This window comes from Oncorhynchus masou, unplaced genomic scaffold (assembly GCF_036934945.1).
Source record: "Oncorhynchus masou masou isolate Uvic2021 unplaced genomic scaffold, UVic_Omas_1.1 unplaced_scaffold_13___fragment_6___debris, whole genome shotgun sequence".
Lineage (NCBI taxonomy): Eukaryota > Metazoa > Chordata > Actinopteri > Salmoniformes > Salmonidae > Oncorhynchus > Oncorhynchus masou.
Window position 1 is genome coordinate 352,128 of NW_027016670.1, and position 20,102 is coordinate 372,229.

A 20,102-nucleotide genomic window follows, 5' to 3' on the forward strand; every position below is an offset into this window, starting at 1 on the left:
TAGGAAGAAACCTAGAGAGGAACCAGGCTATGTGGGGTGACCAGTCCTCTTCTGGCTGTGCCGGGTAGAGATTATAACAGAACATGGCCAAGATGTTCAAATGTTCATAAATGACCAGCATGGTCGAATAATAATAAGCAGAACAGTTGAAACTGGAGCAGCAGCACGGCCAGCTGGACTGGGGACAGCAAGGAGTCATCATGTCAGGTGGTCCTGGGGCATGGTCCTAGGGCTCGGGTCCTCCGAGAGAGAAAGAAAGAGAATTAGAGAGAGCATATGTGTGGTGACCAGTCCTCTTCCGGCTGTGCCGGGTGGAGATTATAACAGAACATGGCCAAGATGTTCAAATGTTCATAAATGACCAGCATGGTCGAATAGTAATAAGGCAGAACAGTTGAAACTGGAGCAGCAGCACGGCCAGCTGGACTGGGGACAGCAAGGAGTCATCATGTCAGGTAGTCCTGAGGCATGGTCCTAGGGCTCAGGTCCTCCGAGAGAGAGAAAGAGAGAGAGAAGGAGGGAATTAGCGAACGCACACCGGCAGCGCTCTGGTCTATGATAACACCTGCAAAGCTCTGGTCTACTATCATAACACTTGCAAAGCTCTGGTCTATGATAACACCTGCAAAGCCCTGCAAAGCTCTGGTCTATGATAACACCTGCAAAGCCCTGCAAAGCTCTGGTCTATGATAACACTTTCAGCGCTCTGGTCTGTGATAACACCTGCAAAGCTCTGTTCTATGATAACACCTGCAGCGGTCTGGTCTATGATAACACCTGCAGCGCTCTGGTCTGTGATAACACCTGCAGCGGTCTGGTCTACGATAACACCTGCAGCGCTCTGGTCTATGATAACACCTGCAGCGCTCTGGTCTGTGATAACACCTGCATCGGTCTGGTCTGTGATAACACCTGCAGCGGTCTGGTCTATGATAACACCTGCATCGCTCTGGTCTGTGATAACACCTGCAGCGCTCTGGTCTATGATAACACCTGCAGCGGTCTGGTCTGTGATAACACCTGCATCGGTCTGGTCTGTGATAACACCTGCATCGCTCTGGTCTATGATAACACCTGCATCGCTCTGGTCTATGATAACACCTGCAGCGGTCTGGTCTGTGATAACACCTGCAGCGGTCTGGTCTATGATAACACCTGCAAAGCTCTGGTCTACGATAACACCTGCAGCGCTCTGGTCTATGATAACACCTGCAGCGCTCTGGTCTGTGATAACACCTGCAGCGGTCTGGTCTATGAAAACACCTGCATGTGTTTCAAGTTTGAATCAAGGGAGGTTTTTTCTTTCTCTTCTATCAAGTGAATTAATGTTGCAGTCCACCATTCAGGTTTTACACATGAGCTTACAAACTCTTTAACATGTAAATTAGCCTTTAAAGGATGCTATATAATGTCTGGGTGAACTCTGTTTCACAGGCAGATTTCACTGGGAAAAACCTGCTTGCCGCTCCCTACAGAGAATGATTGATATTCTCCAAAATTACAGCAGACTTTGCCTTGCATATACCAATATACCAATCAATCCAACCAACAGCATGAGCCTCTGTCAGTCGGATCTGTACCCCTATATCTGTTTGCTAAATCTATTATTAAAAACAAATCGACAAAATAAAATCAACTACAAAATGATAGGCAAAAGCCAGTAGGGTCTCTGCACTCTGCATGCCTGTCCTGCTTCTTCATCTCTTCCTGCCAAGCCAACTCTCTGTGTGTCTCTGCTCTACCACCAGGGGGAGCTCTTCCGGGTGACAGCGAGCCCACAGTAGACACAGAGGTGTCAGTGCAGCCCATCCCACCCTACTGGTATTATGTAATGGCCGGCGTTGGGGTCTGTTGCTCCTGGCATCATTCACGCTGGTCATGGTTCTCTGTTGTCACCGCTATCAACTAGCAGCCAAGAAGAACAGCCAGCACTCAGTGTCCTACCAGAGTGCCCACTACCACAGCTCTCACTACGGCCCTGGGCCTAACCACAACCACTACCCCGGGCCTGGGGGGGTTATGTTGGCCCAGTACCCCAACGGAGGGCCTCTTTCTGGGCTGGGGTTGGCAGGACCCACCGCCCCTCCACTACAGTCCATGCTGTCTATCAGGCTGGAGAAGGAGGACAAGCATTGGAGCTCCCAGTGCTAACTGTGTTTGAGACAGAGACAGAGAGACAGACAGAGAGACAGACAGAGAGACGGGTTCTACAGACCCCACTGAGAGATGTCAATACCGTGACTGGGTGTAACTTGGGTAACAGCAGACTTTGGTCTGACTGGCCTTCTCTTTTGGTGTCTGTGCCTCTGAAAACATGTTGAGGATTAACAAGAGACACCAGAGTTCCTTCTGGTGTGTGGAGGGTTAAATACAGGAAGTGGAGGGTTAAATACAGGAAGTGGGGGGTTAAATACAGGAAGTGGAGGGTTAAATACAGGAAGTGGAGGGTTAAAGACAGGAAGTGGAGGGTTAAAGAGGAAGTGGAGGGTTAAAGACAGGAAGTAGAGGGTTAAAGACAGGAAGTGGAGGTTTAAAGACAGGAAGTGGAAGGTTAAATACAGGAAGTGGAGGGTTAAAGACAGGAAGTGGAAGGTTAAATACAGGAAGTGGAGGGTTAAAGACAGGAAGTGGAGGGTTAAAGACAGGAAGTGGAGGGTTAAAGACAGGAAGTGGAAGGTTATGGTTGGATTCTCTTAGTGAAGCTGCTTTCTGCTGTAGCTTAAATTCAGGAAGTGGAGGGTTTGCTGTGATGATGTGCTTCCTGTTTCACTAAATCTTGTTAACGTCCAAAACATCCTTCCAGAATTCTGAGCCACCCAGACAGCAGGGGGAGGTCATTCTAGGAAGGATGGGACTCTGAATCTGAGACTCGTCCCAAATCACACCCTATTCCCTATATAGCGCACTACTGTTGACCAAGGCCCTGGTAAAAAGCTGTTCACTATGTCCCTATGGGCCCTGGTAAAAAGCTGTTCACTATGTCCCTATGGGCCCTGGTAAAAAGCAGTGCACTATGTAGGGAGTAGGGTGCCATTTGTTAGTGACGCTGAGCCTTTCAGTGGGAAGTTAATCCTATGCTTGTGGTGAATTCAATTGTACCGTCAAGAGGAGAGGACACTCTTACAGTGGTGCAGAGAGAGACAGAGAGAGAGAGCTGTTTGCATGGGTAGTGCTCCTCTGACAGCTACAACAGGAGGTTCTCATATAAAGGCAGACCGACAGAGAGATGAGTGGGAGAGGAGAGGAGAGGAGAGGAGAGGAGAGAGGAGAGGAGAGGAGAGGAGAGGAGAGGGAGAGGAGGGAGAGAGAGAGAGAGAGAGAGAGAGAGAGAGAGAGAGAGAGAGGGAGAGAGAGAGAGAGAGAGAGAGAGAGAGAGAGAGGGAGAGGAGGGAGAGGGAGAGAGAGAGAGAGAGAGGAGAGAGAGAGAGAGAGAGAGAGAGAGGAGAGGGAGAGAGAGAGAGAGAGAGAGAGAGAGAGAGAGAGGGAGAGGAGAGAGAGGAGAGGAGAGAGAGAGGAGAGAGAGGAGAGGAGAGAGAGAGAGAGAGAGAGAGAGAGAGAGAGAGAGAGAGAGAGAGATGGACAGATGCTCCACCAAGCATGAAAAACAGACCTGCTGCTCTTGAAGAAGGAATCCGTATGTTCCCTGGACATTGATCGTCCTCCACCAACTCGTGTCCAGTCCTCTGGGTTCCTAACAGTTTACAAATGGACTTTTGTTTCAGTATGAAAAAAAGGAAACAGAACTTGTTTTTTGTTGGATCATTTTTAACCTGCATCACCTGAATGTGGAGAGAACACTCTCATTGGTCCACATTGAGTTTGATTGGATGAGGGACTTGCTTGTGTCTGATTATATAAATATTATAAACCATTGTTTTATGAAGGACTGTTGACACACTTTCTTCTGAAGCTGCCTTTACCCCCCTGAGACAGACAGACAGACAGACAGACAGACAGACAGACAGACAGACAGACAGACAGACAGACAGACAGACAGACAGACAGGCAGGCAGACAGACAGACAGACAGACAGACAGACAGACAGACAGACAGACAGACAGACAGACAGACAGACAGACAGGCAGTGCCCCTACCTCCCTCTGTCATCTTTACATTGGTCTTAGCATATAGCCTGGTCCCAGATCTGTTTGTGTTGTCTTGCCAACTCCTGGTCATTCTCTAGCCTGGTCCCAGATCTGTTTGTGTTGTCTTGTCAACTCCTATGGACATTGATAAGCCAGTGAGATGGCAAGACAATACAAATAGATCTGGGACCAGGTTAATCAACACGAGGAGTGGCACAGGGATGGTCAGAGTAAGGCATTAACCTGGTTAACTATCACATTGTTGTCAATCTCTACTGTTTTTACATTAGAAGTTGTTTTCATCAATTGTTGTGTTGTTCCCAGTGGCAAAGTGTGTTTAAATAATGTCCTTTTAAACCAGCGTTGTGCACTGTGTTGATATTTTACTTATTGAAATGTACAGAGTGATTGAAGGGGAAATGTACAGAGTGATTGAAGGGGAAATGTACAGGGTGATTAGAGGGGAAATGTACAGGGTGATTAGAGGGGAAATGTACAGGGTGATAAGAAGGGAAATGTACAGGGTGATTAGAGGGGAAATGTACAGGGTGATAAGAGGGGAAATGTACAGGGTGATTAGAGGGGAAATGTACAGGGTGATTAGAGGGGAAATGTACAGGGTGATAAGAAGGGAAATGTACAGGGTGATTAGAGGGGAAATGTACAGGGTGATTAGAGGGGAAATGTACAGGGTGATTAGAGGGGAAATGTACAGGGTGATAAGAGGGGAAATGTACAGGGTGATTAGAGGGGAAATGTACAGGGTGATTAGAGGGGAACTGTACAGGGTGATTAGAGGGGAAATGTACAGAGTGATTAGAGGGGAAATGTACAGGGTGATTAGAGGGGAAATGTACAGGTTGATAAGAGGGGAAATGTACAGGGTGATTAGAGGGGAAATGTACAGGGTGATTAGAGGGGAAATGTACAGGGTGATTAGAGGGGAAATGTACAGGGTGACTAGAGGGGAAATGTACAGGGTGATTAGAGGGGAAATGTACAGGGTAGTGATTAGAGGGGAAATGTACAGGGTGACTAGAGGGGAAATGTACAGGGTGATTAGAGGGGAAATGTACAGGGTGATTAGAGGGGAAATGTACAGGGTGATTAGAGGGGAAATGTACAGGTTGATTAGAGGGGGAATGTACAGGGTGTTTAGAGGGAAATGTACAGGGTGATAAGAGGGGAAATGTACAGAGTGATTGAAGGGGAAATGTACAGGGTGATTAGAGGGGAACTGTACAGGGTGATTAGAGGGGAAATGTACAGGGTGATTAGAGGGGAAATGTACAGGGTGATTAGAGGGGAAATGTACAGGGTGATAGGAGGGGAAATGTACAGGGTGATAAGAGGGTAAATGTACAGGGTGATAAGAGGGGAAATGTACAGGGTGATAAGAGGGTAAATGTACAGGGTGATTAGAGGGTAAATGTACAGGTTGATAAGAGGGGAAATGTACAGGGTGATTAGAGGGGAAATGTACAGGGTGATAAGAGGGGAAATGTACAGGGTGATAAGAGGGTAAATGTACAGGGTGATAAGAGGGTAAATGTACAGGATGATTAGAGGGTAAATGTACAGGGTGATTAGAGGGTAAATGTACAGGTTGATAAGAGGGGAAATGTACAGGGTGATTAGAGGGGAAATGTACAGGGTGATAAGAGGGTAAATGTACAGGGTGATTAGAGGGGAAATGTACAGAGTGATTGAAGGGGAAATGTACAGGGTGATAAGAGGGGAAATGTACAGGGTGATAAGAGGGTAAATGTACAGGGTGATAAGAGGGTAAATGTACAGGGTGATTAGAGGGGAAATGTACAGGGTGATTAGAGGGGAAATGTACAGGTTGATAAGAGGGGAAATGTACAGGGTGATTAGAGGGGAAATGTACAGGGTGATTAGAGGGGAAATGTACGGGGTGATTAGAGGGGAAATGTACAGGGTGATAAGAGGGGAAATGTACAGGGTGATTAGAGGGAAATGTACAGGGTGATAAGAGGGTAAATGTACAGGGTGATTAGAGGGTAAATGTACAGGGTGATAAGAGGGTAAATGTACAGGGTGATTAGAGGGTAAATGTACAGGGTGATAAGAGGGTAAATGTACAGGGTGATTAGAGGGGAAATGTACAGGGTGATTAGAGGGGAAATGTACAGGGTGATTAGAGGGGAAATGTACAGGGTGATAGTAGGGGAAATGTACAGGGTGATAAGAGGGGAAATGTACAGGGTGATAGTAAAGGAAATGTACAGGGTGATAAGAGGGGAAATGTACAGGGTGATTAGAGGGGAACTGTACAGGGTGATTAGAGGGGAAATGTACAGTGTGATTAGAGGGGAAATGTACAGGGTGATTAGAGGGGAACTGTACAGGGTGATTAGAGGGAAATGTACAGTGTGATTAGAGGGGAAATGTACAGGGTGATTAGAGGGGAACTGTACAGTGTGATTAGAGGGGAAATGTACAGGGTGATTAGAGGGGAAATGTACAGGGTGATTAGAGGGGAACTGTACAGGGTGATTAGAGGGGAAATGTACAGTGTGATTAGAGGGGAAATGTACAGGGTGATTAGAGGGGAAATGTACAGGGTGATTAGAGGGGAAATGTACAGGGTGATTAGAGGGGAAATGTACAGTGTGATAAGAGGGGAAATGTACAGGGTGATAAGAGGGGAAATGTACAGGGTGATAAGAAGGGAAATGTACAGGGTGATTAGAGGGGAAATGTACAGGGTGATTAGATGGGAAATGTACAGGGTGATTAGAGGGGAACTGTACAGGGTGATTAGAGGGGAAATGTACAGGGTGATTAGAGGGGAAATGTACAGGGTGATTAGAGGGGAAATGTACAGTGTGATTAGAGGGGAAATGTACAGGGTGATAAGAGGGGAAATGTACAGGGTGATAAGAGGGGAAATGTACAGGGTGATTAGAGGGGAAATGTACAGGGTGATTAGAGGGGAAATGTACAGGGTGATAAGAGGGGAAATGTACAGGGTGATAAGAGGGGAAATGTACAGGGTGATAAGAGGGAAATGTACAGGGTGATTAGAGGGGAAATGTACAGGGTGATTAGAGGGGAAATGTACAGGGTGATTAGAGGGGAACTGTACAGGGTGATTAGAGGGGAAATTTACAGGGTGATTAGAGGGGAAATGTACAGGGTGATAAGAGGGGAAATGTACAGGGTGATAAGAGGGGAAATGTACAAGGTGATTAAAGGGGAAATGTACAGGGTGATTAGAGGGGAACTGTACAGGGTGATACGAGGGGAAATGTACAGGGTGATTAGAGGGGAACTGTACAGGGTGATAAGAGGGGAAATGTACAGGGTGTTTAGAGGGAAATGTACAGGGTGATTAGAGGGGAAATGTACAGGGTGATTAGAGGGGAAATGTACAGGGTGATAAGAGGGGAAATGTACAGGGTGATTAGAGGGGAACTGTACAAGGTGATTAGAGGGGAACTGTACAGGGTGATTAGAGGGGAAATGTACAGGGTGATTAGAGGGGAAATGTACAGGGTGATTAGAGGGGAACTGTACAGGGTGATTAGAGGGGAAATGTACAGGGTGATTAGAGTGGAAATGTACAGTGTGATAAGAGGGGAAATGTACAGGGTGATTAGATGGGAAATGTACAGGGTGATTAGAGGGGAACTGTACAGGGTGATAAGAGGGGGAAATGTACAGGGTGACTAGAGGGGAACTGTACAGGGTGATTAGAGGGGAAATGTACAGGGTGATTAGAGGGGAACTGTACAGGGTGATACGAGGGGAAATGTACAGGGTGATTAGAGGGGAACTGTACAGGGTGATAAGAGGGGAAATGTACAGGGTGATTAGAGGGGAAATGTACAGGGTGATTAGAGGGGAAATGTACAGGGTGATTAGAGGGGAAATGTACAGTGTGATTAGAGGGGAAATGTACAGGGTGATAAGAGGGGAAATGTACAGGGTGATAAGAGGGGAAATGTACAGGGTGATTAGAGGGGAAATGTACAGGGTGATAAGAGGGGAAATATACAGGGTGACTAGAGGGGAACTGTACAGGGTGATAAGAGGGGAAATGTACTGTGTGATTAGAGGGGAAATGTACAGGGTGATTAGAGGGGAAATGTACAGGGTGATAAGAGGGGAAATGTACAGGGTGATAAGAGGGGAAATGTACAGGGTGATTAGAGGGGAAATGTACAGGGTGATTAGAGGGGAAATGTACAGGGTGATAAGAGGGGAAATGTACAGGGTGATAAGAGGGGAAATGTACAGGGTGATAAGAGGGGAAATGTACAGGGTGATTAGAGGGGAAATGTACAGGGTGATTAGAGGGGAAATGTACAGGGTGATTAGAGGGGAACTGTACAGGGTGATTAGAGGGGAAATTTACAGGGTGATTAGAGGGGAAATGTACAGGGTGATAAGAGGGGAAATGTACAGGGTGATAAGAGGGGAAATGTACAAGGTGATTAAAGGGGAAATGTACAGGGTGATTAGAGGGGAACTGTACAGGGTGATACGAGGGAAATGTACAGGGTGATTAGAGGGGAACTGTACAGGGTGATAAGAGGGGAAATGTACAGGGTGTTTAGAGGGGGAAATGTACAGGGTGATTAGAGGGGAAATGTACAGGGTGATTAGAGGGGAAATGTACAGGGTGATAAGAGGGGAAATGTACAGGGTGATTAGAGGGGAACTGTACAAGGTGATTAGAGGGGAACTGTACAGGGTGATTAGAGGGGAAATGTACAGGGTGATTAGAGGGGAAATGTACAGGGTGATTAGAGGGGAACTGTACAGGGTGATTAGAGGGGAAATGTACAGGGTGATTAGAGTGGAAATGTACAGTGTGATAAGAGGGGAAATGTACAGGGTGATTAGATGGGAAATGTACAGGGTGATTAGAGGGGAACTGTACAGGGTGATAAGAGGGGAAATGTACAGGGTGACTAGAGGGGAACTGTACAGGGTGATTAGAGGGGAAATGTACAGGGTGATTAGAGGGGAACTGTACAGGGTGATACGAGGGGAAATGTACAGGGTGATTAGAGGGGAACTGTACAGGGTGATAAGAGGGGAAATGTACAGGGTGATTAGAGGGGAAATGTACAGGGTGATTAGAGGGGAAATGTACAGGGTGATTAGAGGGGAAATGTACAGTGTGATTAGAGGGGAAATGTACAGGGTGATAAGAGGGGAAATGTACAGGGTGATAAGAGGGGAAATGTACAGGGTGATTAGAGGGGAAATGTACAGGGTGATAAGAGGGGAAATATACAGGGTGACTAGAGGGGAACTGTACAGGGTGATAAGAGGGGAAATGTACTGTGTGATTAGAGGGGAAATGTACAGGGTGATTAGAGGGGAAATGTACAGGGTGATAAGAGGGTAAATGTACAGGGTGATTAGAGGGGAAATGTACAGGGTGATTAGAGGGGAACTGTACAGGGTGATAAGAGGGGAAATGTACAGGGTGATAAGAGGGGAAATGTACAGGGTGATTAGAGGGGAACTGTACAGGGTGATAAGAGGGGAAATGTACAGGGTGTTTAGAGGGAAATGTACAGGGTGATTAGAGGGGAAATGTACAGGGTGATTAGAGGGGAAATGTACAGGGTGATAAGAGGGGAAATGTACAGGGTGATTAGAGGGGAACTGTACAGTGTGATTAGAGGGGAACTGTACAGGGTGATTAGAGGGGAACTGTACAGGGTGATTAGAGGGGAAATGTACAGGGTGATTAGAGGGGAACTGTACAGGGTGATTAGAGGGGAAATGTACAGGGTGATAAGAGGGGAACTGTACAGGGTGATTAGAGGGGAAATGTACAGTGTGATTAGAGGGGAACTGTACAGGGTGATTAGAGGGGAAATGTACAGGGTGATATAATGCATCTTTCCAGAAATGGTGAAAGACGTAAATGCGTTTCCAAAAACACCACTAAGAGAACATTCACTAAGTGATGTAATGGTGAAAGAGAGAGAGAACATTCACTAAGTGATGTAATGGTGAAAGAGAGAGAGAACATTCGCTAAGTGATGTAATGGTGAAAGAGAGAGAGAACATTCACTAAGTGATGTAATGGTGAAAGAGAGAGAGAACATTCGCTAAGTGATGTAATGGTGAAAGAGAGAGAGAACATTCGCTAAGTGATGTAATGGTGAAAGAGAGAGAGAACATTCGCTAAGTGATGTAATGGTGAAAGAGAAAGAGAACATTCGCTAAGTGATGTAATGGTGAAAGAGGGAGAGAACATTCGCTAAGTGATGTAATGGTGAAAGAGAGAGAAAACATTCGCTAAGTGCGTCGTTGGAGCATGTGTCGATACTGACAAGATCGAATGAAGCGACGCTGCTCTCGGTTTATCACGTCTGCTCCCTCACCCGGTCTCTCGGTCACCAGGCTGGTTATTATGACACACACCTGTCGCCATCGTTATGAACAGCTCATCATTACAGTCACCTGGATTCCATCACCTCCTTGATTACCTGCCCTATATATGTCACTACCCTTTGGTTCCTGCCCTATATATGTCACTACCCTTTGGTTCCTGCCCTATATATGTCACTACCCTTTGGTTCCTGCCCTATATATGTCACTACCCTTTGGTTCCTGCCCTATATATGTCACTACCCTTTGGTTCCTGCCCTATATATGTCACTACCCTTTGGTTCCTGCCCTATATATGTCACTACCCTTTGGTTCCTGCCCTACCCTTTGGTTCCTGCCCTATATATGTCACTACCCTTTGGTTCCTGCCCTAAATATGTCACTACCCTTTGGTTCCTGCCCTATATATGTCACTACCCTTTGGTTCCTGCCCTTTATATGTCACTACCCTTTGGTTCCTGCCCTATATATGTCACTATCCTTTGGTTCCTGCCCTATATATGTCACTACCCTTTGGTTCCTGCCCTATATATGTCACTACCCTTTGGTTCCTTCCCCAGGTGTTGTTGTTTCTGTTCCTGTGTCTTGTCTGTTGTTAGTGTCTTCTTGTTTAAGATTATATGTTAGGTTTATTTATTAAAACACTCTAAAACACTAAACACTAAACCACTCCCTGAACTTGCTTCCCGACTCTCAGCGCACATCGTTTACACGGATCAGCGTTCCCCCTTTCCAATCTTACCTTAACATTAGAATCATTCCAACATACTTACAACGGATCAGCTCCGAGAGAGATATTATCACCGATGGCAACAAATATTGAGTCAGCTCTATAATAATAGATTAAGTCAACGATTTGGCACACTATTGATGACGTTACAAATCATGAAATATATTGAGGCAAATTTTAGACAGTAGCAAACAAATAGCTAAATAAAACGCAATTGAATGAACATGAAATTGACAATGTCAATATTCCCATATATAGGTCTATTTAGTCTATACTAGACATGCCGTGCATTCAGAAAGTATTCAGACCCCTTGACTTTTTACACATTTTGTTACGTTACAGCCTTATTCTATAAATGGATTAAATAGTATTTTTCATCATCAATCTACACACAATACCCCATAATGACATCACAATACCCCATAATCACGAAGCAAAACCTTTTTCTTTGTTTTTATTTCGCATAAGTATTCAGACGCTTTACTCAGTACTTTGTTGAAGCACCTTTGAAAGGGACTACAGCCTCCAGTCTTCTTGGGTATGACGCTACAAGCTTGACACACCTGTATTTGGGTAGTTTCTCCCATTCTTCTCTGCAGATCCTCTCAAGCTCTGTCAGGTTGGATGGGAGCTTCGCTGCACAGTTATTTTCAGGTCTCTCCAGAGATGTTTGATCAGGTTCAAGTCCAGGTTCTGGCTGGGCTATTCAAGGACATTCAGAGACTTGTCCCGAAGCCACTCCTGCGTTGTCTTGGCTGTGAGCTTAGGGTCATTGTGCTGTTGGAAGGTGAACCAGTCTGAGGTCCTGAGCACTGTGGAGCAGGTTTTCATCAAGGATCTCTCCGTCCATCTTTCCCTCGACCCTGACTAGTCTCCCTGCCGCTGAAAAACATCCCCACAGCATGATGCTGCCACCACCATCATGCTTCACCATAGGGTTGGTGCCAGGTTTCCTCCAGACGTGACGCTTTGCATTCAGGCCAAAGAGTTCAATCTTGGTTTCATCAGACCAGAGAATCTTGTTTCTCATGGTCTGAGAGTCCTTTAGGTGCCTTTTGGCAAACTCCAAGTGGGCTGTCGTGTGCCTTTTACTGAGGATTAGCTTCTGTCTGGCCACTTTACCATAAAAGTCTGATTGGTGGAGTGCTGCAGAGATGGTTGTCTGATTGGTGGAGTGCTGCAGAGATGGTTGTCTGATTGGTGGAGTGCTGCAGAGATGGTTGTCTGATTGGTTAGTTTGGCTGGGTTTTCATTTGAAGCATCTTGTTGTGTTAAGAAATTGTCCGCTTTGTATTTGTGGTCACTGTGACTTTCGTTCTGAAGTTACCGGGGTGATATGTTCTGTGTATAAATTGACGTGGGAGGGCAACAAAATAAATCTAACAATGCACTTAACTGTTCTACGAGTGGTCTAACGCAGTCAATAACGAACGCTTTCAAGACTAACTTAAGTAATGATGATTTTGGGAAACAGTTCGGAGGCCTAACGATGACCGTAGCCTTTTAAGATGCTTCTGGGAAGCCGGGTCCTGGTTGATAAGAGGCTCTTTATGTGTTTTAATATGTGTTGAGTCAACGTATACCAATGGCACTGTCTCTCTACCATGTTGTTGTCTCCTCTCTACCATGTTGTTGTCTCCTCTCTACCATGTAGTCTCCTCTCTACCATGTTGTTGTCTCCTCTCTACCATGTTGTTGTCTCCTCTCTACCATGTTGTCTCCTCTCTACCATGTTGTTGTCTCCTCTCAACCATGTTGTTGTATCCTCTCTACCATGTTGTTGTCTCCTCTCAACCATGTTGTTGTCTCCTCTCTACCATGTTGTCTCCTCTCTATCATGTTGTTGTCTCCTCTCAACCATGTTGTTGTCTCCTCTCTACCATGTTGTTGTCTCCTCTCAACCATGTTGTTGTCTCCTCTCTACCATGTTGTCTGCTCTCTACCATGTTGTCTCCTCTCTACCATATTATCTCCTCTCTACCATGTTGTTGTCTCCTCTCTACCATGTTGTTGTCTCCTCTCTACCATGTTGTCTCCTCTCTACCATGTTGTTGTCTCCTCTCAACCATGTTGTTGTATCCTCTCTACCATGTTGTTGTCTCCTCTCAACCATGTTGTTGTCTCCTCTCTACCATGTTGTCTCCTCTCTATCATGTTGTTGTCTCCTCTCAACCATGTTGTTGTCTCCTCTCTACCATGTTGTTGTCTCCTCTCAACCATGTTGTTGTCTCCTCTCTACCATGTTGTCTGCTCTCTACCATGTTGTCTCCTCTCTACCATATTATCTCCTCTCTACCATGTTGTTGTCTCCTCTCTACCATGTTGTTGTCTCCTCTCTACCATATTATCTCCTGTCTACCATGTTGTTGTCTCCTCTCTACCATGTTGTTGTCTCCTCTCTACCATGTTGTTGTCTGCTCTCTACCATGTTGTTGTCTCCTCTCTACCATGTAGTCTCCTCTCTACCATGTTGTTGTCTCCCCTCTACCATGTTGTTGTCTCCTCTCTACCATGTTGTTGTGTCATCTCTACCATGTTGTTGTCTCCTCTCTACCATGTTGTTGTCTCCTCTCTACCATATTATCTCCTCTCTACCATGTTGTTGTCTCCTCTCTACCATGTTGTTGTCTCCTCTCTACCATGTTGTTGTCTCCTCTCTACCATGTTGTTGTCTCCTCTCTACCATGTTGTTGTCTCCTCTCTACCATGTTGTTGTCTCCTCTCTACCATGTTGTCTGCTCTCTACCATGTTGTCTCCTCTCTACCATGTTGTCTCCTCTCTACCATGTTGTCTCCTCTCTACCATATTATCTCCTCTCTACCATGTTGTTGTCTCCACTCTACCATGTTGTTGTCTGCTCTCTACCATGTTGTTGTCTCCTCTCTACCATGTTGTTGTCTCCTCTCAACCATGTTCTTGTCTCCTCTCTACCATGTTGTCTGCTCTCTACCATGTTGTCTCCTCTCTACCATGTTGTCTCCTCTCTACCATGTTGTCTCCTCTCTACCATATTATCTCCTCTCTACCATGTTGTTGTCTCCTCTCTACCATGTTGTTGTCTCCTCTCTACCATATTATCTCCTCTCTACCATGTTGTTGTCTCCTCTCTACCATGTTGTTGTCTCCTCTCTACCATGTTGTTGTCTGCTCTCTACCATGTTGTTGTCTCCTCTCTACCATGTTGTTGTCTCCTCTCTACCATATTATCTCCTCTCTACCATGTTGTTGTCTCCTCTCTATCATGTTGTCTCCTATGTACCATGTTGTTGTCTCCACTCTACCATGTTGTTGTCTCCTCTCTACCATGTTGTTGTCTCCTCTCTACCATGTTGTTGTCTGCTCTCTACCATGTTGTTGTCTCCCCTCTACCATGTTCTCTGCTCTGTACCATGTTGTCTGCTCTCTACCATGTTGTTGTCTCCTCTCTACCATGTTGTTGTCTCCTCTCTACCATGTTCTCTGCTCTCTACCATGTTGTCTGCTCTCTACCATGTTGTTGTCTCCTCTCTACCATGTTGTCTCCTATGTACCATGTTGTTGTCTCCACTCTACCATGTTGTTGTCTACTCTCTACCATGTTGTTGTGTCCTCTCTACCATGTTGTTGTCTCCTCTCTACCATGTTGTTGTCTCCACTCTACCATGTTGGTGTCTCCTCTCTACCATGTTGTTGTCTCCTCTCTACCATGTTGTTGTCTCCTCTCTACCATGTTGTTGTCTCCTCTCTACCATGTTGTTGTCTGCTCTCTACCATGTTGTTGTCTGCTCTCTACCATGTTGTTGTCTCCTCTCTACCATGTTGTTGTCTCCTCTCTACCATGTTGTTGTCTCCTCTCGACCATGTTGTTGTCTCCTCTCTACCATGTTGTTGTCTCCTCTCTACCATGTTGTTGTCTCCTCTCTACCATGTTGTTGTCTCCTCTCTACCATGTTGTTGTCTCCTCTCTACCATGTTGTTGTCTCCTCTCTACCATGTTCTCTGCTCTCTACCATGTTGTCTGCTCTCTACCATGTTGTTGTCTCCTCTCTATCATGTTGTCTCCTATGTACCATGTTGTTGTCTCCACTCTACCATGTTGTTGTCTCCTCTCTACCATGTTGTCTCCTCTCTACCATGTTGTTGTCTCCCCTCTACCATGTTGTTGTCTCCTCTCTACCATGTTGTTGTCTCCTCTCTACCATGTTGTTGTCTCATTTAACATTACATTTAAGTCATTTAGCAGACGACTCACAAATTGGTGAATTCACCTTCTGACATCCAGTGGAACAGCCACTTTACAATAGTGCATCTAAATCATTAAGGGGGGTGGTGAGAAGGATTACTTATCCTATCCTAGGTATTCCTTGAAGAGGTGGGGTTTCAGGTGTCTCCGGAAGGTGGTGATTGACTCCGCTGTCCGGTCGTCGTGAGGGAGTTTGTTCCACCATTGGGGGGCCAGAGCAGCGAACAGTTTTGACTGGGCTGAGCGGGAACTGTACTTCCTCAATGGTAGGGAGGCGAGCAGGCCAGAGGTGGATGAACGCAGTGCCCTTGCTTGGGTGTAGGGCCTGATCAGAGCCTGGAGGTACTGCGGTGCCGTTCCCCTCACAGCTCCGTAGGCAAGCACCATGGTCTTGTAGCGGATGCGAGCTTCAACTGGAAGCCAGTGGAGAGAGCGGAGGAGCGGGGTGACGTGAGAGAACTTGGGAAGGTTGAACACCAGACGGGCTGCAGCGTTCTGGATGAGTTGTAGGGGTTTAATGGCACAGGCAGGGAGCCCAGCCAACAGCGAGTTGCAGTAATCCAGACGGGAGATGACAAGTGCCTGGATTAGGACCTGCGCCGCTTCCTGTGTGAGGCAGGGTCGTACTCTGCGGATGTTGTAGAGCATGAACCTACAGGAACGGGCCACCGCCATGATGTTGGTTGAGAACGACAGGGTGTTGTCCAGGATCACGCCAAGGTTCTTAGCGCTCTGGGAGGAGGACACAATGGAGTTGTCAACCGTGATTCAGCTTGAGGTGGTGATCCGTCATCCACACTGATATGTCTGCCAGACATGCAGAGATGCGATTCGCCACCTGGTCATCAGAAGGGGGAAAGGAGAAGATTAATTGTGTGTCGTCTGCATAGCAATGATAGGAGAGACCATGTGAGGTTATGACAGAGCCAAGTGACTTGGTGTATAGCGAGAATAGGAGAGGGCCTAGAACAGAGCCCTGGGGGACACCAGTGGTGAGAGCGCGTGGCGAGGAGACAGATTCTCGCCACGCCACCTGGTAGGAGCGACCTGTCAGGTAGGACGCAATCCAAGCGTGGGCCGCGCCGGAGATGCCCAACTCGGAGAGGGTGGAGAGGAGGATCTGATGGTTCACAGTATCGAAGGCAGCCGATAGGTCTAGAAGGATGAGAGCAGAGGAGAGAGAGTTAGCTTTAGCAGTGCAGAGCGCCTCCGTGATGCAGAGAAGAGCAGTCTCAGTTGAATGACTAGTCTTGTAACCTGACTGATTTGGATCAAGAAGGTCATTCTGAGAGAGATAGCGGGAGAGCTGGCCAAGGACGGCACGTTCAAGAGTTTTGGAGAGAAAAGAAAGAAGGGATACTGGTCTGTAGTTGTTGACATCGGAGGGATCGAGTGTAGGTTTTTTCAGAAGGGGTGCAACTCTCGCTCTCTTGAAGACGGAAGGGACGTAGCCAGCGGTCAGGGATGAGTTGATGAGCGAGGTGAGGTAAGGGAGAAGGTCCCCGGAAATGGTCTGGAGAAGAGAGGAGGGGATAGGGTCAAGCGGGCAGGTTGTTGGGCGGCCGGCCGTCACAAGAAGCGAGATTTCATCTGGAGAGAGAGGGAGAAAGAGGTCAGAGCACAGGGTAGGGCAGTGTGAGCAGAACCAGCGGTGTCGTTTGACTTAGCAAACGAGGATCGGATGTCGTCGACCTTCTTTTCAAAATGGTTGACGAAGTCATCTGCAGAGAGGGAGGAGGGGGGGGGGGAGGAGGATTCAGGAGGGAGGAGAAGGTGGCAAAGAGCTTCCTAGGGTTAGAGGCAGATGCTTGGAATTTAGAGTGGTAGAAAGTGGCTTTAGCAGCAGAGACAGAGGAGGAAAATGTAGAGAGGAGGGAGTGAAAGGATGCCAGGTCCGCAGGGGAGGCGGGTTTTCCTCCATTTCTGCTCGGCTGCCCGGAGCTCTGTTCTGTGAGCTCGCAATGAGTCATCGAGCCACGGAGCGGGAGGGGGAGGACCGAGCCGGCCTGGAGGATAGGGGACATAGAGAGTCAAAGGATGCAGAAAGGGAAGAGAGGAGGGTTGAGGAGGCAGAATCAGGAGAAAGGTTGGAGAAGGTATGAGCAGAGGGAAGAGATGATAGGATGGAAGAGGAGAGAGTAGCGGGGGAGAGAGAGCGAAGGTTGGGACGGCGCGATACCATCCGAGTAGGGGCAGTGTGGGAAGTGTTGGATGAGAGCGAGAGGGAAAAGGATACAAGGTAGTGGTCGGAGACTTGGAGGGGAGTTGCAATGAGGTTAGTGGAAGAACAGCATCTAGTAAAGATGAGGTCGAGCGTATTGCCTGCCTTGTGAGTAGGGGGGAAGGTGAGAGGGTGAGGTCAAAGAGGAGAGGAGTGGAAAGAAGGAGGCAGAGAGGAATGAGTCAAAGGTAGACGTGGGGAGGTTAAAGTCGCCCAGGACTGTGAGAGGTGAGCCGTCCTCAGGAAAGGAGCTTATCAAGGCATCGAGCTCATTGATGAACTCTCCGAGGGAACCTGGAGGGCGATAAATGATAAGGATGTTAAGCTTGAAAGGGCTGGTAACTGTGACAGCATGGAATTCAAAGGAGGCGATAGATAGATGGGTAAGGGGAGAGAGAGAGAATGACCACTTGGGAGAGATGAGGATCCCGGTGCCACCACCCCGCTGACCAGAAGCTCTCGGGGTGTGCGAGAACACGTGGGCGGACGAAGAGAGCAGTAGGAGTAGCAGTGTTATCTGTGGTGATCCATGTTTCCGTCAGTGCCAGGAAGTCGAGGGACTGGAGGGAGGCATAGGCTGAGATGAACTCTGCCTTGTTGGCCGCAGATCGGCAGTTCCAGAGGCTACCGGAGACCAGGAACTCCACGTGGGTCGTGCGCGCTGGGACCACCAGATTAGGGTGGCCGCGGCCACGCGGTGTGGAGCGTTTGTATGGTCTGTGCAGAGAGGAGAGAACAGGGATAGATAGACACATAGTTGACAGGGTACAGAAGAGGCTACGCTAATGCAAAGGAGATTGGAATGACAAGTGGACTACACGTCTCGAATGTTCAGAAAGTTAAGCTTACGTAGCAAGAATCTTATTGACTAAAATGATTGAAATGATACAGTACTGCTGGAGTAGGCTAGCTGGTAGTGGCTACGATGTTGACACTACACTAATCAAGTCGTTCCGTCGAGTGTAATAGTTTCTACAGTGCTACTATTCGGGGGCTAGCTGGCTAGCTAGCAGGTTGATTGCGTTACGTTACCTTAAAAGAACGACAATAGCTGGCTAGCTAACCTAGAAAATCGCTCTAGGCTACACAATTGTCTTAGATACAAAGACGGCTATGTAGCTAGCTAGCTACGGTCAAACAAAACAAAGCGCTGTACTGTAATAGTTACTACAGTGCTGCTCCTCTCTACCATGTTGTTGTCTCCTCTCTACCATGTTGTTGTCTCCTCTCTACCATGTTGTTGTCTGCTGTCTACCATGTTGTTGTCTCCTCTCTACCATGTTGTTGTCTCCTCTCTACCATGTTGTTGTCTGCTCTCTACCATGTTGTTGTCTGCTCTCTACCATGTTGTTGTCTCCTCTCTACCATGTTGTTGTCTCCTCTCTGCCATGTTGTCTCCACTCTACCATGTTGTCTCCTCTCTGCCATGTTGTCTCCTCTCTACCATGTTGTGTCTCCTCTCTACCATGTTGTTGTCTCCTCTCTACCATGTTGTCTCATCTCTACCATGTTGTCTCCTCTCTACCATGTTGTTGTCTCCTCTCTACCATGTTGTCTGCTCTCTACCATGTTGTCTCCTCTCTACCATGTTGTTGTCTCCTCTCTACCATGTTGTCTCCTTTCTACCATGTTGTTGTCTCCTCTCTACCATGTTGTTGTCTCCTCTCTACCATGTTGTTGTCTGCTCTCTACCATGTTGTTGTCTGCTCTCTATCATGTTGTTGTCTGCTCTCTGCCATGTTGTTGTCTCCTCTCTACCATGTTGTTGTCTCCTCTCTACCATGTTGTTGTCTCCTCTCTACCATGTTGTTGTCTCCTCTCTACCATGTTGTTGTCTCCTCTCTACCATGTTGTTGTCTCCTCTCTACCATGTTGTTGTCTCCTCTCTACCATGTTCTCTGCTCTCTACCATGTTGTCTGCTCTCTACCATGTTGTTGTGTCCTCTCTACCATGTTGTTGTCTCCTCTCTACCATGTTGTTGTCTCCACTCTACCATGTTGTTGTCTCCTCTCTACCATGTTGTCTCCTCTCTACCATGTTGTTGTCTCCAATCTACCATGTTGTTGTCTCCTCTCTACCATGTTGTTGTCTCCTCTCTACCATGTTGTCTGCTCTCTACCATGTTGTTGTCTGCTCTCTACCATGTTGTTGTCTCCCCTCTACCATGTTCTCTGCTCTGTACCATGTTGTCTGCTCTCTACCATGTTGTTGTCTCCTCTCTACCATGTTGTTGTCTCCTCTCTACCATGTTCTCTGCTCTCTACCATGTTGTCTGCTCTCTACCATGTTGTTGTCTCCTCTCTACCATGTTGTCTCCTATGTACCATGTTGTTGTCTCCACTCTACCATGTTGTTGTCTACTCTCTACCATGTTGTTGTGTCCTCTCTACCATGTTGTTGTCTCCTCTCTACCATGTTGTTGTCTCCACTCTACCATGTTGTTGTCTCCTCTCTACCA

General features: G+C 47.0%; 1 pseudogene; it reads left to right on the top strand.

The window, feature by feature from the left end:
• The window catches only part of LOC135539014 (neuropilin-2-like), a 227,318-nt pseudogene extending 224,454 nt beyond the window's left edge, over positions 1–2,864 (top strand).
• Positions 2,865–20,102: the final 17,238 nt, after the last annotated feature.